The 17,694-nt window shown below is 37.5% G+C and overlaps 1 long non-coding RNA gene across 1 annotated transcript in view; it reads left to right on the top strand.

Annotated features, from left to right (window-relative positions):
* Window positions 1-4,769: 4,769 nt before the first annotated feature.
* Window positions 4,770-17,694, top strand: part of LOC141372725 (uncharacterized) — a 289,174-nt gene continuing 276,249 nt past the window's right edge. Inside the window, exon 1 of the long non-coding RNA XR_012378126.1 lies at window positions 4,770-4,847. This is a non-coding gene — a long non-coding RNA (uncharacterized lncRNA). The remainder of the gene's footprint in view (window positions 4,848-17,694) is intronic.

Genomic DNA, 17,694 nt, shown 5'->3' with positions numbered 1-17,694 from the left:
ATACTTTTCTTCATATTTCCTGACAGTTAAGCCAAAGTAGAAAAGGCAGTGTAGCAAGAAGATGAGGTTAAGTGTATCTGGAGTATGATCAGGTTGGTTTGTGAATCTGATAGGCGGTACAAGCCATGCATGTGGCCTATGTGAAATTGCCGTAGACTAAGTGCCAGGGAAGACTGAGCTATTTGACTCCACTGGAAGGAATGCTGATGGTCCCTGAAGACCTATGACTCATTTTCAAGTATCTTAATGAGTAACTTGGAAAGAGAGAGAAAGTGCATTTGACAGCAAGTGTGTGTAGAATAATATGGCACCTTAACGTATGAATGAAATGAACTTTTATTTTAAAAATCCTATTTACTCAGGCAATATTTATAGAATGATATTTGTGACAAGCATTCTGTTTCAGTGAAATAAGTCAGAGTCCCTACGCTCTGGTTATTCATGGTATAACGGAGGCATCATATTTGTTAGAAAAATTCTAAAGCAGATGGTGAAAACTACTCATTGAACTGAAATTTATTGAGCACCTGCTATGTGTCAGGTACTGGCTTAGACCTTGAAGATAGAGAAATGAGAAAGAACCTGCTCTCATGAAACTAATATTCAAGAAGGCTTTATAAGAAATATTAACAAAGAACCCTTCCAAAGGAGAGAGTGACTACATCTGCTCAGGGGAATCCAGGCAGTCTACCCATAGATAGAAGGCGACATGTAATCTGGATCTTAAAGAATTTGGAAGAATTTCCAAGTAGAGAAGTAGGGAAGAGTCATTCTAGGCAGGGTAGTAATGATCATATGTCAAATAGAATGACTTCATTTATTCATTTGTTCATTTTTCAACAACATTTATTAAACATCTATCAATCCAAGAAACTGTGAGTTTGGTGATGACTAGAGAATGTATAGTTGAACAAGACATAATAGTTTACTAGAGAAATTCACAGAAGAATTTGTTGTGGCTGGAATATAGAAAATGTGGACCAGATAGATTCTGGCCCTTGTTGACAAAGGAATTTGAACTGTATTCTATAGATGTTGTAATGCTATAGAAGGCTGAATATGGGAACTAAAGCACCAAGATTTACCCTTAGGAAGGTAACTCTGGCAGTACAAAAATTGAACTGAAGATGGAGGAAAGTCTCATGGGGGTTAGAGCACTGGCCTAAGGGGAGAGATGAGGGCTTGAAATAGAGCAGTGGTATTATTGATTCCATGCATTTAAAAAACTCTCTCTTCATTCAATAAACATTTATCCAAGGCTTGGCACTCTCCTAGGTACTGGGAATCTAGCAGCGACCAAAACATATTCCTTGCCCTCCAGGAGCTTACATTCTAGTTGAGGGAGAATAGCATAAGTAAATGTATAATTTGTCAGACTGTCATGGGAAAATAATAAAGCAGGATGAGGAATATAAGGAATATCAGGGCTGGGGTAAGGTAGAGGGTCATTATTTTATAAGAAGAGACAGGGAAAGCTTACTGATAAGGTGACTTTTTAGCAGAGACCTGAAATAATTTGTCAGGGTATCTGGAGTGATAGTGTCAAATAAAGGAAACATAAAAGGCAAAAGCCATGAGATGGATGCATGCCTGGCAGTTCTGAAGAAAATCAAGTAGATTACTGTGGCTAGGGAAAATTGAGTGATGTAGAGGGTGGTAGTGGAGAGGTAGATTGTGTTTGGCTCATTGTAAGGACTTTGACTTTTGGTCAGAGTAGGAAGGGAAGCCATTGAAGATATTTTAGCAGATGTCTTAAAACTTTCCTGGATGCATAATATAGACTAGAATGTAGAAGCAGGGAGGCAGTGAAGAGTCCAGTGCAATCCCAGGGAAAGATGGTGGTGGCTTGGACCGGTGGTCAGATTCTGGATTTAGTCTGATATGACCGGATATAAAGCAGACATACTGTACTGTAGGATTTGATTTGGATGTGAAGGCAACAAGGGAATTAAGGGTAGTTGCAAGGTTTTGGGCCTGAGAAACTGGAGAACGGAATTTGCTTGAAGGAGAATGTGGAGGAGCAGGTCTACAGCAAAATCAGGAATTCTGCTTTAGACATACTAAGTTTGAGATGCCTACTAGATGCCCAAATGGAGATGTCAAATAAGCAATTGGATATAGAAGTCTGGAGGTGAGGGAGAGGTGAGGAAATGGAAATTTAGAAGTCATTAGCATATAAATAGTATTTTTTGTTTAAATTCAATTAGCCAATATATAGTACATCATTAGTTTCAGATGTAGAGTTCAGTGATTCATCAGTTGCATATAACAGACCAGTGCTCATCACATCACATGCCCTTCTTAATGCCCAACACCCAGTTACTCCATCCCCTCCACTCGCCTCCCCTCCAGCAATCTTTAGTTTTTTTTCCTATAGTTAAAGCCTCTCATGGTTTTTCTCCCTCTCTGATTTCTTCCCATTCAGTTTTCCCTCCCTTCCCCACTGTTTCTTATATTCCACATATGAGTGAAACCATATGATAATTGTCTTTCTCTGACTTACTTCACTCAACATAATACCCTCCAGTTCCATCCACATGATGCAAATGGTAAGAATTCATCCTTCTGATGGCTGAGTAATATTCCATTATATATGTAACACATCTTCTTTATCCATTCCTCTGTCCCTAGACATCTGGGCTCTTTCCATAGTTTGGCTATTGTGGACATTGCTGCTATAAACATTGGGGTACAGATGCCCATTCAGATCACTATATTTGTGTCTCTTGGGTAAATACCTAGTAGTGCAATTTCTGGGTTGTAGGATAGCTCTATTTTTAACTTCTTGAGGAACGTCCACGCTGTTTTCCAGAGTGGCCACACCAGCTTGCATTCCCACCAACAGTGTAAGAGGGTTTCCCTTTCTCTTCATCCTCATCAATATTTGTTGTTTCCTGACTTGTTAATTTTAGCCATTCTGACTGATGTGAGGTGTTATCTCATTGTGGTATTGATTTGTATTTCCCTGATGCTGAGTGATGTGGAGCATTTTTTCATGTGTCTGTTGGCCATTTGGATGTCTTCTTTGGAAAAATGTCTACTCATATCTTCTGCCCATTTCTTGACTGGATTATTTGCTTTTTAGGTTTTGAGTTTGATAAGTTCTTTATAGATCTTGGATACGAGATCTGTAAATTTGTCATTTGCAAATATCTTCTCCCTTTCTGTTGGTTACCTTTTAGTTTTGTTGATTGTTTCCCTTGCTGTGCAAAAGCTTTTTATCTTGATGAAGTCCCAATAGTTAATTTTTCCCTTTGTTTCCCTTCCCTTTGGAGATGCGTGTAGCAAGAAGTTGCTGCAGCCAAGGTCAAGGGGGTTGCTGCCAATGTTCTCTTCTAGGATTTTGATAGATTCCTGTCTCACATTTAGGTCTTTCATCCATTTTGAGTTTGTCTTTGTGTGTGGTGTAAGAAAATGATCCAGTTTCATTCTTCTACAAGTGGCTGTCCAATTTTATCAACACCATTTGTTGAAGAGACTATCTTTTTTCCATTGGATATTCTTTCCTGCTTTGTTGAAGATTAGTTGACCACACAGTTGAGAGTCCATTTTTGGGTTCTTTATTATGTTCCATTGATCTATGGGTCTGTTTTTGTGCTAGATAGTATTTTAGAATAGGAGACTAGATAGTGTCACCTAGATAGTGGTGTAGGTAGGGAAGCAAGAAGGTTCAAAGACACAGAATTGGAGTAATCAAAACTTTAGAAGTCAGAGAAATTAGTAGTGGTAAGTACAGAAAAGATTGAGAAGGAGTGTCTTGAGAGCATGGTGTCTTAGAAACCAAGTTCAGATTGTTTGGAGAAACAGGGAATGATCACCTGTGATGAAGCTGCAGATGGGTTAAGAAGGATTAAGACTGAAAATTGGCAATTAGATTTAGCATCAGAAAGGTGACCTCAGTAAGAACTATTTTGGTGGAATGGTAGACAGGAACATGAGAGTCATTTGTTCAAGACAAATTTGAAGGTTGATAACAGAGTCCGTGATTTTAGATGACATTTTGAGGACATTTACTGTAAAGAGAAGCAGAGATACGGTTTGACAGTTGGAAAGTCAAGGGTGAGGTTTTTTTGTTGTTTATTTGCTTGTTTTTTAAAGACTGGGAATATTCATCTTGCAATATCCAGAGTAGAGACAAAATAGTGTAGTAAGATTCATGAGTCATTTGAAAATAGATTCAATAGGATTTGGTGACCTCTTTGCATGTGGATGGGAGTAAAGAAGTAATTAAAGAATATGCCAGTATTTCCAATTTGGGAAACATAAATAGTACCAATTTAAACTTTGTAATTTGAGAAAATATTTTTTTCTGATTTGTCCTGAACCTTTATTTTTTGACAGAAATGTCTGATGGTAAGATTCAACAAGAGTTAAAGATAGAAATCATAATAGTGATGGTAGTGTACTTAACATTCATTGAGTAATTTCAACATAGCTTAGATCCCCTCTCCAACAATACAGTATGTATTATTATTAGCCCTGTTTTACAGACACAGAGACTGACACCTAGAAGGATGAAACAACTTGCCAAAGGTGTCCTAGCTTGCTAATGTCAAATCCAGGTGTACTAATAAGAAATTACAATTTATGCAAGAAATTCTATGAACTCAAGTCGGAGTTTGAGGTGGATAGATTTTTACTGAGTATAGAACCAAACCTGGAGCTTGGGTCTTAACAGTCACTCTAATTTTCTTCTATTACTTTTACATCTTCATCAGAAAAATAGCAGTTCTTACTGGGGCTTACCTGGAGATCCTTGGAATGACTTCAAGTCTCTGTGGTCATACTGATATTTCCCTCCATCCCACTACCAAGAAGATACCTGTGTTTCTAACCGGAAGAGAAAGGTAAAATATTAATTTGAGCCTACACTTTAAAGTATATTTGAACATGTGTGCAAGCACACACACACTTTACATCACTGGAACCCATTATGAACAAAAATAACTTCCATGGTTATACACTGAATTCTTTCCAAGTTCTCTAAGTGTTTAGGTTTGCCAGCTTTCCACTCTCCATGTGTTCCCAGTTCTCTCACTTAATGTCCTTCCAGAAAGGAGGTGAACCCAGGTACTTTGTGGATTATTTTAATTCCTACTTTCCACTCCTCAATTCTATTGCTGTTTTCAGGTATTTTACACACATGTGTCTGTATTGAAAATTGGATAAGGTGGTAGTTCATATACTTTTCAAGCATGTTTTACATATGGATTCCTTCCTTTACCTGGGTTTTTTCACATTAGGGATATGAGCACAAAGAGCCTGTGAAAGAACTAGTTGTTGAGGGCATGACTGTTGGTAACCCCATCACTCATTGTCTATGTGACCTTGGCCAACTTACTCAACCTTTCCTGAGTGGAAGCACACAATTATACTGTTATTTTACTATACCTGCTGAAATCTTTTGATTTAAAGTTTAAGAATAAGGCAGTATATTTGGTCAATTTATTATTTTCACCAATTATTTTTAATGTGTTAATACATATAAATATATTGTAAACAGATGTGAAATATTCTACTCCAGCCCAGCTGTCATTTTTAAGTGATAAGTCATCTGGGATGACATCTGCACTGGCAGGATTTTTTGCAGGAGAATAACAAACAGATCTCAGTGCAACTCTAATAGAAATAGTATTTTCTCCTACATGTATATTGTATTTCCTTAAAGTTAACTCTTGAGACTAATTATGTGCTTAATGGACATTCAGACTTTCAACTGCATGTAAATATTTGAAAAGGGAAGAAAGGAAGAAAAGAAGAGAGTTGAGCAGGCAGTCATGTTTGATATATCACAGTTATCATTCCATTTTGGGGGGATGCAATTATATAGAAAGCAAATAGAGAAGTTGTCAGGAAATGCTAAAAGACATTGAAGTTCACATGTACATATATTCATACTTATTCATAATCGTCTCATGTATATGAAAGAAAATCCCCACTCCTGCAGCCTCGGCCCCTAAGATACATTTTCTTTTTGTGATTCTGTCCCCCATCAAAATACTCTTGCTGTTCATTTTGACAAGATTCCATTTGTATAAAAAAGTGTAGCCCTTGGGGAATGGAAGTAAGGAAAAAAAGCACAGAGTATGATTTGCTTCATGTGCTTAGATTGTCTTAGTCCACAGAAAATAATTAGCTTCACCTTGTCTAATTCAGTAGAAAAGAAGCCACATGCTAAAGTAATGTCAAATCTTCTTATAGGCCAGATTAATATAGAACAATAGTCAGGGAGACCTTTTGGGTTTAATTTTTATCCTTTCACAGTATCCAACACTAAATCATGCCTCCTTTTGAAAGTTTCTCCTCCTCAGTTATCTACAGGCCACCCAGTCTGTTTTTTGGGTTCCTCTTCTTCCACACAACTATGTATTATGGTTTCCCCAAAAGACTATGTCTCCTGGCTCTCTATTCTTTTTACATTCTTTATGCTTTCTCTGATGACCTTTTCCAACCCCCAGTAAGGTAGGCTAACCATCCAGCCCAAATCTCTCTGTTCAGCTAAGATCTGTTTATCTACCTACCTGCTTAGTATCCAAAACTTAGAGTTAATTAATTTGCTCAAAAGGCTGCTTTTCCTATAAGGCTTCTTTTTGGGACTGTCCCCCAAAAACCACCCTGTCACTTGAGCTAGAAATCTAGGAGGCATCTTTAACTCTTCCCTGTTCCACATCTAGTTAGTCATGGTGTTCTTTATAGTCCACCTTCATGATATCTGCCTCCACCTTTTATTTTCCATCCCCACCCCCACTGCCTTAGTTTTGGCTCAAATAATTAATTTCTTGCTTAGGTCATCTCAGTATTGTCCTCTGATCCATTCTTTATGTTACACAGGAGTAATCTTTCCAATATTCAAGACAGTGTCATGTTACTCTCTGCTTAAATCCTTCATGTGTTTCCTTGACAATTCATGAAAAAAACAAAATGAAGACATTTTGGCTTAGCACACTAGATAGTGAATAATCTTCTAATCTCACTTTCTTCTACCCACTCACACCCTTTCTTTACTCCAGCCACACACGTTTATGAACAGTCCTCTGAATATATCACGCCATGTTCTCTTCTAGAAATGCTTATCCTCTTCCTTTTCTACTTAACTCTAGGTCATATTTAAAATTTCACCTTATATCATATCTTCTTGAAAGTTCATAATAGCTAAGAGAGTTTCTCAAGATTGGATAGAAAGTCTAGCAAAGAAGGTATGCTTGGAAGCAGGTTTCTGCTAATTCAACAAACACATATTGAGCACCTATTGTGAAGTCTTAAAATGGAATGATATATGCTTCATGCCTTCAAACAACTGACAGCTTAGTGAAGAAGACAGGAAAGGAAATCAACAAGAGGCATCATAGTCCAGTGTTTAAGAGCATGGTCTCTGGAGACAGAGGACTTAAAATCAATAGCTGCCTATACCTCTCCTAGCTTTGTGAACTTGGAAAAGTCACTTAAACCCTCCACTATGTTTTCTTCTGTGTTCATATCAGAATAAAAATGTGTATCAGAAAGTGCTATTGTGAACAGTAGATTAAAAGAGATTATGTATCTAACTCATAATACATGCTCACCTCATGATGGTGAGGAGGAAGATGTTGATTATGACAAACAATTGCAGTGCCCTGGGATAAGAGTGTTACCCAAATATGAAGAAGAAGCTAATGGAAGTGCAGATAATAGGCACCATACTTCTGAGGGCTAAGGAAAGCTTTTAGTTACTTAAATCTCTTCACTGATAAACATGGAGATAATAAAAATCTAATTGAGTCGTGAGAATTAAGTGAAACAATGTGTGAGAAAGTACCTTCAAAGAACCTGGTACATTCTGTATTCTGAGTGAATATTAATTAAATTTGGAGTTTGCATATTGATGTTTTCCCCCTCTCCATATTGTTCTATTAGACAACTTGCTGAGATTCCTAATGACAGTCAACTAGGGTATAAAGGTCACCCATGAAGTATTTACTACTCAAAATTTAGTTAGTATCCAGCAATCCTTAACTGATATGAAATTGAAAAAGTTTGCACATTCACAGTAATTCAATATGTACATATCTTATCCATGTGACAAACAAACTTGTGAATTCCTTCATGCAATCAACACTTAGAGCCAAAGTGCCTGGCACAATGCTGGGTATTTGTCACAGGACTGAGGTGTCATCCTACAAAGACCTGGAATAATAACACGTCTGTCTTTGAATCTATAACTTTTATCTGTCACTAAGAGAAACCCTGTATAAGGTCTTTACACTAACTTGGAGAGAAGTTTCAAGTATTCGTACACTGCAGAGCCTGTGGACTGAACTACATTACTTCAGAAGTCCTAAGTAATACTGTATAGCATCTGTCACTCCATGGCGCACTGAAGAAATGCAGCCATTGCTAAGAAAGGGCTGATGTTGCAGCCTTAAGTCCCTGTGCATTAGAGGGATTTAATCAATATATCCTGAAATAAAGAAAGGAAACCAATGCTGTTTAGGGCAATCATCCTAGCACTTCCTCACTTCCTCCATTTTTTTTTAAAATTACACTTGAACAACATTAGAATACATTATGGAACTGTTGTATAGCTCTGCATCACAATTTGGGTATGATACTTACTCTGTCTCAGATATGGTTCATTAAAACCACAAATTTCGTTGCACATTATTTAAACACAAGCTTGCATTAATTTATTAATTGAACAACTACTTGTGAAACAATCGTATGTCATGTCCTGTGTTCAACCTTAGGAATATATTGATGTGAATATTCTCCCCATTTTGCTCTCAAGTGGCTCATAGCCTAGTGGAACAATCAAGTTAATAGAAATATTGCAAAATTACATAGTGATTCCAATAATAAAGAGTTAACAAAGTATTAAGGAATCCCAAAGTTTGAAGCCACTAACTTTGCTTAGAGCAAATTCCAAGACATCTACCTGTGTCTTGGAGCTTGATCTGAAGGGTTAATGGGAATATGCCATGTAAATATTTGTGATAGGATATTCCCAGCATTGGAAATAAGATATGCCAAGGTTTGAAGTCATAGAGCAGCCTGCTATGTTTGGAGAAGTTTAACTGGTCTGGAGAGTGGGCTGTATCTGGGAGGATGGTTTAAAAATTGAGTCTAGAGATCAGAGGCAAAGGCTAGATTATGAAGAACTCTGGATACCACTTGGAGTTTGGATTGCACTCATTCTCTACAAGGTGCGGAGGACCAGAAAGAGCAGATAGTGGTGTTTGAGAGACCTATGGTCATGATCTAAATGGTGTATTATATAGTCTGAACTAGGGAGAGCAGCAGAGGGGACTTGGGGAGATATATAACCCAGATTTTATCTGCAGACCTTTTGCCTTAGATTTTAATTGAAATTACCTTTTTCCACAACCCAATCTCATTTTTACTCCTGGTAGAAGACCAAATCCCTCCCAAGACTTTGGGGGGGATAGGAAGGAGTCTTAGATCTCCTTGACTTTCCTACCTATTTAGACTCCTTGTCCAAATTTTCTTCAGACCAAGTGTTCACAAGTATAATGAGCTTAATTCAAGGTTTGTTTTTTTTTAATATGTACCCAGATCTTAAGCATTTTACCCCCTACTCTTCTCTCTCCTCTTTCTATTGCCATTTTTCATTCCTTCTGTCTTGATTTTCTAAGAAGTGATGCAAAAATTTCCCAGTCTCTTATTCAGAGTCAGTCAGCTTTCTCCATTTACTCAAAATCCTTTCAACAAATATGTGTTGAGCTGCTCTCAGTGCTGTGGCCTGTGATCTGTGCTGGGCAGAGAATAGTGAATAAAAGTATACCCATCTCTGCCCTTGTGGAGCTTACAATCTATGAAGAGGAGAGTTTAATCGAATAATCACACAGATACATGGATTACTGTAAGTGAAAAGCACTGCTAAGGAAAGAGGCACTGTCCTATGAGCAGGGCCACAAGAAGTTCCCCTGGGGACATTAGAGCTGAAATCTGAGGGGCAAGGAGGGAATTAGGTAAAGGGTTCATTGGACAGGGGGCACATTTTCAGAGGATGAAGCAGCTACACACAACACAAGCCCTGTGGTGGAAGGTACTTGTTGAAAAGGAAGAAGCCAAGGAAGAACTAGTATCTACCTTGTAAATTGCTAACCCTCAAATCAAGCTGTTCATTAAACAAGGGCCTTAGTGTGCCCAGCTTTGCTGCTCTTTTTGAAAGGTTTGGCATCAATCTCTTAAAAAAGATTCTCTAGGCTTCTTAGAAGAAATGGCTCGTTCTCCCCCTTAGGAAGGATTGACCTGGATAAGATATACCAAACTCGAAAACATTTTTCAGCAAATATTTATTAAGCACCCTTTGTGTGCTGAGACTACCATTCTAGATGTTTGGGGTGTAGGAATGAACACAATACATAAATTTCTTGCCTTTATGGAACTCATGTTCTCCTAGGAAAGAAAGAAAGTAAGAAAGAAGACAAGATAAATAGAAAATGTGCAGTTTGCTAGATAGTAATAAGCACTAAGAAAAAGAAAAAAATACAAGAGGAAGTATGTGAAATTTCAAGGTAAGGGGTTATATATTACAAAAGGTAGCCAAAAGAGGACTCTCTACAAAGGTAACTTTTGAATAAAGACTTGAAAGAAATGTTGGAGCCAGCTAACCATGCATCCATCTGAGGAGAAAGCATTTTAGATAGAGGGGAGGGAGCAGGTACATAGGCCTGGAGGCGGGAGGGTACCTGAGGTGTCGGAGGAAAAGAGTTGCTGAGGGAACTGGATGGTGTTAGGGGAAGACAAACCATCCACAGTGCCTGGTTTGTTGTCTTACGGCTTATGGCTCTTGGAGAGAGATGGAGATATGGAAGGTTCTGAACTGAGGAGAGGCTTGATCTGAATTACATTTCAAGAGGACTACTTTTCCTATCTTCCTGTGGAGGACCACAACTGTACACAGTGTACAACTGAGAAAGGTCCCTTGAAGTATACTCCAATGGGACTTTCTGTCAAGTAGATGCCTTTTTACTAAATAAGAAGAAAAATCAGTCTCTGGAAGGGACCTGGCTACCTCATAAATGTGGCAGGAATAAGACAGCCTCTCAGAACTTTTTGGGGCAGGAGATGCCAGGGAACACAAGAGTGACTGATATTTATAGTAAACTCCTTTCTCAGGGATTGATTTTACCAACGCTCATATAAACAGTGAATGAATGAATGAAAAAGTAAAAGAATGAATGAAGATGAAGTGCATGCTTTGAACAGGTTTGCCCCAAGCTAAACAATTTGCCTAAACCTGCAGAAGCTAAAGTAGAAGGAACTAAGTTCCTGGTTTTTTCTGTTATCAGTCATTTCCCATCCCATCCCATCCCATGGTTGTTTCTGTGCTGGAGCTCGAGCAGTGAATACTAACCACTAATTCCATAAATCATTAACACTGATAATTTCCTACTTAGCTAATTATCAGTGTTAATGTTTCCTTTGCTTCTAAGATAGAGAAAGGGGAACTATTTTCTGATGAGATACTTATCATGATAGAAAAATGGCAGAAGGTAGTTTAATGGAGGGAAAGGTTCCATTAAATTCTGGCTCAGAAATCTGCATCCCTACAAGGCACTATTTCTTGGGTTCACTTGTGGTGCTAAAGGAAAAGCCACTTCTAAATTTATGTCTGATGAATCTTTAATCATTCTGGCTAAATCCATCACAGTGGACCTCCCTCTTCTGTTCTGACTCTGTCCAGGTTAGAGCCTCAAAACTTTTCGTTTTATAATATTTTGAATATGCCTGAAAGCAGGGGATAATTTGAGCACTGGAGTTGGATTGAATTTTCAACATAGAGAATTGTCTCCTGAATTATGTATTATATAATGAAGAGCACTCTTGGTGTAATTAAAGTTCATTAATTCACAGATATATGTCACTTTTCACGTCATTGAACACTCAAGGGCCTCTAAATGAACTAAAAGTAGGAGGTTGTGATTTTCTTTACAACTGTAGTTTTCATTGGCCTTTATGGGAAAGCTAGTCTGACAAGGTATTCGAAGGACTCCTGCAAACTTTAAATCTTGCCTATTGTTGATAAAGGAATTTTGGAAGTCATTTTAGGCATGTCATGGGACTGAAAAAGGAAAACCAGTGTATTAAATCAATGCTTAACAAAAATTACCTTCTAATTCAGTTCATAAAACTCTCGACCTTCATAATATAAGAGATCATGTTTTTAATCCTCAAAAAGTAAATTAGATAACCAAAGTTTTAGTCCTTCATTCTTCCATAAAACATTGGCATATAATTTTACTATCAAAATGTATATTCAACATTATAATTAAATGTTTGTTTTTAGTTATGTGGTGTATAAATCAGTTTTATTTGCTCTTTTAATTATTGATTGTTTCTATATCAGCCTGATTTTTAAAACCACTGTGAATAATAAGGTAGTTTCATGATACAAATGAAGGTGAAGTGTGAAGATAAGAAAAAACAATTTATCCCAAATAGATACTTATACTTTTAAGCATATTAATCCTTAAAAAGTGACCATTGTGGGGTCTGATAAAGCTTTGGATCACCAAAATTCCAATGGATTCTTATCTAACTCTAAATTTTGCCATAATATTAGAAAACTTTTGATTGGGTCCCAATTGTCCAAAGAATAGCATTATTATCACCTTCCACTGTGTTCTTTTTGTGTATAGGAGTGTAGAAACGATTTTTAAAATACACATTTTTCTTGAAACACTTTATCAAGAGTTCTTAAAATCATGCATTTATTTATTCAAGATTTATGGAACCCCTACTGCATGCCAGATGTTGACAGATGCTGGGGGCATCAAGATAAATATAACTCAGTCATTGCCCCAGTGAGCTCACCATCTAGTTGGGGAGGCAGACAAAAAAACCCTGCAAAGTGACAAAAGTGCTGGTAAGGGAGGAGAGACCAGCTCTACCTGGAATAACAGAGGAGTTCAAAAAGAACTTCAAGAAGGAGCTTTAAGATGCTTTGAGTTGTCGGGCGCCTGGGTGGCTCAGTTGGTTAAGCGACTGCCTTCAGCTCAGGTCATGATCCTGGAGTCCCGGGATCGAGTCCCACATCGGGCTCCCTGCTCAGCGGGGAGCCTGCTTCTCCCTCTGACCTTTCTCTCTCTCTCATTCTCTCTCTCAAATAAATAATAAAAAAAAATCTTTAAAAAAAAAAAAAAGATGCCATGAGTTGTCTTTAAGGGCATATAGGGATTAACCAGGCAGTCCAGGCGAAGAAGGGTCAAAGAGGGAAGGGAATTTTAGGTACAGAGAAGAGCCTATTAAAACAGGGCATTAGGTTTTATGCCTGGAAAAAGCTTTACAGACCGTGAGGTCTGTGTTTTCTAATTCACAGATGACGAAAGGGAGGGTCAGAGAGGCGAAGTTCTTTGCTCCACTTCCTTTCTCCCCTTTCCCCTGGACAACTCCTATTCATTCTTCTGGCCTCAATTTACATGTCACTTTGCTCTGGCAGCATTCCAGAATACCTCTAAGCTAAGTAGCTGCCCCTGCTCTGGGCCCTTTGTTCTTTCCCTGCCATAAGCGTCTCCTTCGCTGGTATTGATTTTGGGTATGTCAGTCTTTCTGCTACTCTGAAAGCTCTGTGAAGACAGAAATACTGCAAATACTGCTCACCATTGGCACTCTAGGACTTAACGGAATTTGTTTAATTAATTGATTAATTAAGTAAAATCACATGCCAGTCTCTTTTATCTCAACCTTCATCCTGAAAATTCCTGGAATGCCCTTTTTCTGCTTATCATTGAAATAAAATATCTGGAAAATTTGGATTGAGTAACCACCACCAGGCATGGTTGTACTGTTAAATATACCACAACGTACGTCTTATCATAACTTCTTTAAATGGTGGGAATAATATGTATTATTTACATGTAATTCCATATAAGGCAATTTTCATTAGCTGAATGGTAACTTTAATACCAAAGTCAAAATTCTAATGGATGGAAGAAGACCTGTTTTATGATTGATTATTCAGGTCCCTTTCTATCTGCAATGTATACAGTTCTATTGCAAACTGAGTTTTAATTGCTATGAATCATTCCTCTCACAACAACCCGTGGGTGGCAAAAAGAACCAAGAGCATAAAGAAAATAAATGCAGGATTCCTGGAGTTATGTAAACTGGAAAACTTGTCTAGGACCATTTGGGCAATCTTTCCTATATGAATTAAATAAGGTTTCTGAAAAGGAAGTTTTAGACAGTTAAATAGTTGTGTTTAAAATAAAAGTAATCAGTAGCTTTGTTTTTTTTATCTCCTGTCATACAAATGTGATACCATTAAAAGACATTTAAAAATCCAAGGCATAGGGAGCCTGGGCGGCTCAGTCGGTTAAGCCACTGCCTTCAGCTGAGGTCATGATCCTGGAGTCCTGGGATCGAGTCCCGCATCAGACTCCCTGTTCGGCAGGGAGTCTGCTTCTCCCTCTGACCCTCCCCCCTCTCATGCTCTCTCTCTCTCTCATTCTCTCTCTCTCAAAAAAAAAAAAAAAATCCAAGGCATAGTCTTAACTGATAAGAATAGTCTTAACTAGAACAATTTTATTTTGGTAAAAGAGACAAGTTTATCTTTCTTTGTTGACCCTGAAAGATGAATATTCCCCAAAGCTCTATCCTTAACCCTTCTTCATGAGGTCTTTTTAAAATTTCTGCTGAAATGATGATCAGAAAGCATCATTGGCCCCAATCTCTGAATTTTTCCTGGATAATTCCCTGATACCTCAAATGCAGCAAGTTCAAAACTGAATTAAAATGTTTAATAGTTTTTTTTTTTGTTAAACAGTCATCCTTTCCAAAACAGTTTCTCCTGTTGACATCTCTGCTTTTGTAAATGGAATAGTTATTCTCAATTACCAAACTTTGAATTAATTCTAGAACATTTTGTTGTCCTTTCCTCACCTCCCCATATTATCAAGCTTTGTTGATTTCTCTTCTGAAATGTCTCTTGACCTGTTTCTTCCATTAATGCTTCTACTATTACTTAAAGACTCTTAAAGACTCTTGCTTTCTGGCCTATCGTGCACACCTCTCGTCAGGTTTCTTCCCATCCTGCCACATCCCTTTCTTTTGTGTTGCAACCTTCATTTGCTTCTCCTTGCATGGTGGATGTAATAAAATCTCCTCAATAGCATCTTCAGGGATGTATGTATGCTGACCACAATCTACTTTGCAACATCATCTGCCATTCTCTGCTCATACAGAGCTTAAATACAAACTAAACTAGCTTAACCACTGTTCCCAAATACACGTGACCCTGACACAGTGCTTGCTAAGTTAGCCCCATCTACTTCTGGCATATCAGAATCCTACTAGGTTCAATAATGTTTCCTCTAAGATGTTTTTCTTGGATGTCCCCCCCCCCCATGATAATCGCTATTAAATATCAAGTGGGCGCAACACAGAGAAGGTGTTTTACAGAAATTATTTTAATTCTACTAACTGTAATATATTTACAACTTTGCTAATTTCACAGTTTAGCTAATGGGGAAACATTTGCTGGGTATCTAATATAGGGCATTCACAATGTTAATTAGGGGGAATGGGAATGGAAAACCTTTGCAATCATGGTATTGGCCCTAAACTAAAACTTAGAGAGATTGAATGACTTGGCCAAAGTCAATAAGTGTCAGAACTCAGCATTTCCCTACTTGCTTGACCTTCTCTGTACCTGACTCTGATACATTTTAAAATATATGCATGTGGGAGGGAGCGGGGTGGATGGATGTTGAGGGGTAATTGGGATGGTTGAAGGAGTTAAAGGAGCTTCCCAGATGTTTCTGATAGTTCATTTTCCTAGTTGGCAACCACTATATTAAAAAAATTTATAGCAAAGCTCCCACATTATTTTCTGTGTAATTGATTTATATATTTAGTACATATTACTCTGATTATAGTTTTTTTTTTTTTTGGCTTCTTTAAGAAGTAAGGAAAGGCACACTGATTGATTGAATACCAATATTTCTCTAGGCACTTTATATACATTATCTCCCCATTCTCAGAACAGTTACCTCAGAGAGTAACAGTAAAAACAGTAAAAAAACCCTGTTTTTTTAATTGTGATTTTGCACATAAAAAGCCGGATAGATACCCAGCTAGCTTTTGGGGGCAGAGATGGAATCTGAACCCAGTCTGTGTGTTCTCAGAGTCCTTCTTTCTCCACTGTACCATGCAGTCTCTCTGTCTGCATTAGAACATAGACTCCTTAAGGAGAGAGACCCTATTTTTCCTCTTATCCCCTACAGCACTTAACACAATGCCGTACACAGAACATGCTCTCTACATATATTTGTCTAAGGAATGAAGAACCAAAGCAAACCAAGAAACATTTCTTTGTTCAGGGAAATCAAATGAGCATCAGTGTATAAAGTCCTTGAAGAATAAATAAGCCATCAGAAATTATAATGTCAGACACATTATTACATTTCACAGTTTTTCACAATTTGCACATTCCTATTGATCCATGAAATAATTTAATTACATAGATTATTGCATTATGATATAGTTTAGTATTGCCATTTTCCCCAGCATGTTGTTGGATGGAGATAAATTCTTTCTCAGAAAGGAAATATATTACATAATAGTCTAAATGAAGATGAAAGGACTTACATTCAACTCTTCCATCCCCAGGATAGTACAGGCTAGTTCCCTCCAGCATATTTTAATGATTTTCCATACCAGTATTCCACGTGAAGGAGCTTCAATTATTTCTCAAGGAACAGTATGGAGAAATTAAGATATTTTAATGGAAAACTGTTCTGGCTCTTTTTTTTTTTTTTTTTTTTTTTTTTTGGGGGGGGAAACATATGCAGTTGTCCTCATTGGAACTCTGAAGGAAATCAAAAACTTAAAAATGACTATCAAATACAGTCATATTTGCCTTTCAATAAATGTAAATAGTGTAATTAGGTTTTTCTTTTTTTCACTCTAAATCTTTACCTTTACTAAAGTTAGGTATCTTTAGACACAGTTGTTATATTCCTTTGCTATCAAAATACCCTGCTTTGTGTAGTTTTTAATATTTTAAAGCATTTTCATATTTAACTTTACCCTCATCTGAGGCTTATAGGGCTGCTTGTCAGTCTTTCTGGTTTCAATTCACAGAAATATGATCAGGTTACTTCAGCTAATGGGGGTTGTGTGGATCAATAGGGAAATGAAAAAGAAACTGTCTTAACAATCTTGTAGACAGAAGTCAGAGAATTTAGATTTCAAAATTTACAAGGTAGGTATAATGTACTTTTGAAAATACATTGAAACAAGTTTTTGTTTTTTTTTTCCCTTCTTGATAGTAGTGATGGGTGTTGGTAGACATCTATTTATGCTTGCCTCAGTGTCTCTGCCTCTGGATGATGTATTCTCTTCCCTACTTTAAGTTTCATGGTTCCTGCTGACTCCTGATTTCTATTGATTTCATGGGTTTTGCTTACTGGCTTTTCTCTGTGTTTCTTTTGACATCACTCAGTCCTATTACCTGTGTGTTTTTCCGTGTCTACGAATGTTGGACCAGTCTATTTGTGTTGATTTCATGTCAGGCATGGATCTCTAACATAAAGACCCAAGCATAAAGAAATTATTTCTAGCTCATGGTGCAGAATGGGGCTGTGGGTGTGTCTAGCACTATGTCTAGCCACTCAGAGTATTGCATTCCCCAGTGGAGCCTGGTATTATTTTAATATGACAAGTATAGAAATGAAATCTCAGAAAAGTGGC

This window comes from Callorhinus ursinus, unplaced genomic scaffold (genome assembly GCF_003265705.2).
Source record: "Callorhinus ursinus isolate GAN/ISIS: 27379988/994484 unplaced genomic scaffold, GSC_fseal_2.0 scaffold5, whole genome shotgun sequence".
Taxonomy (NCBI): domain Eukaryota; kingdom Metazoa; phylum Chordata; class Mammalia; order Carnivora; family Otariidae; genus Callorhinus; species Callorhinus ursinus.
Note: the sequence above shows the minus strand (reverse complement) of the source record. Positions and strands in the feature narration are given on the sequence as shown.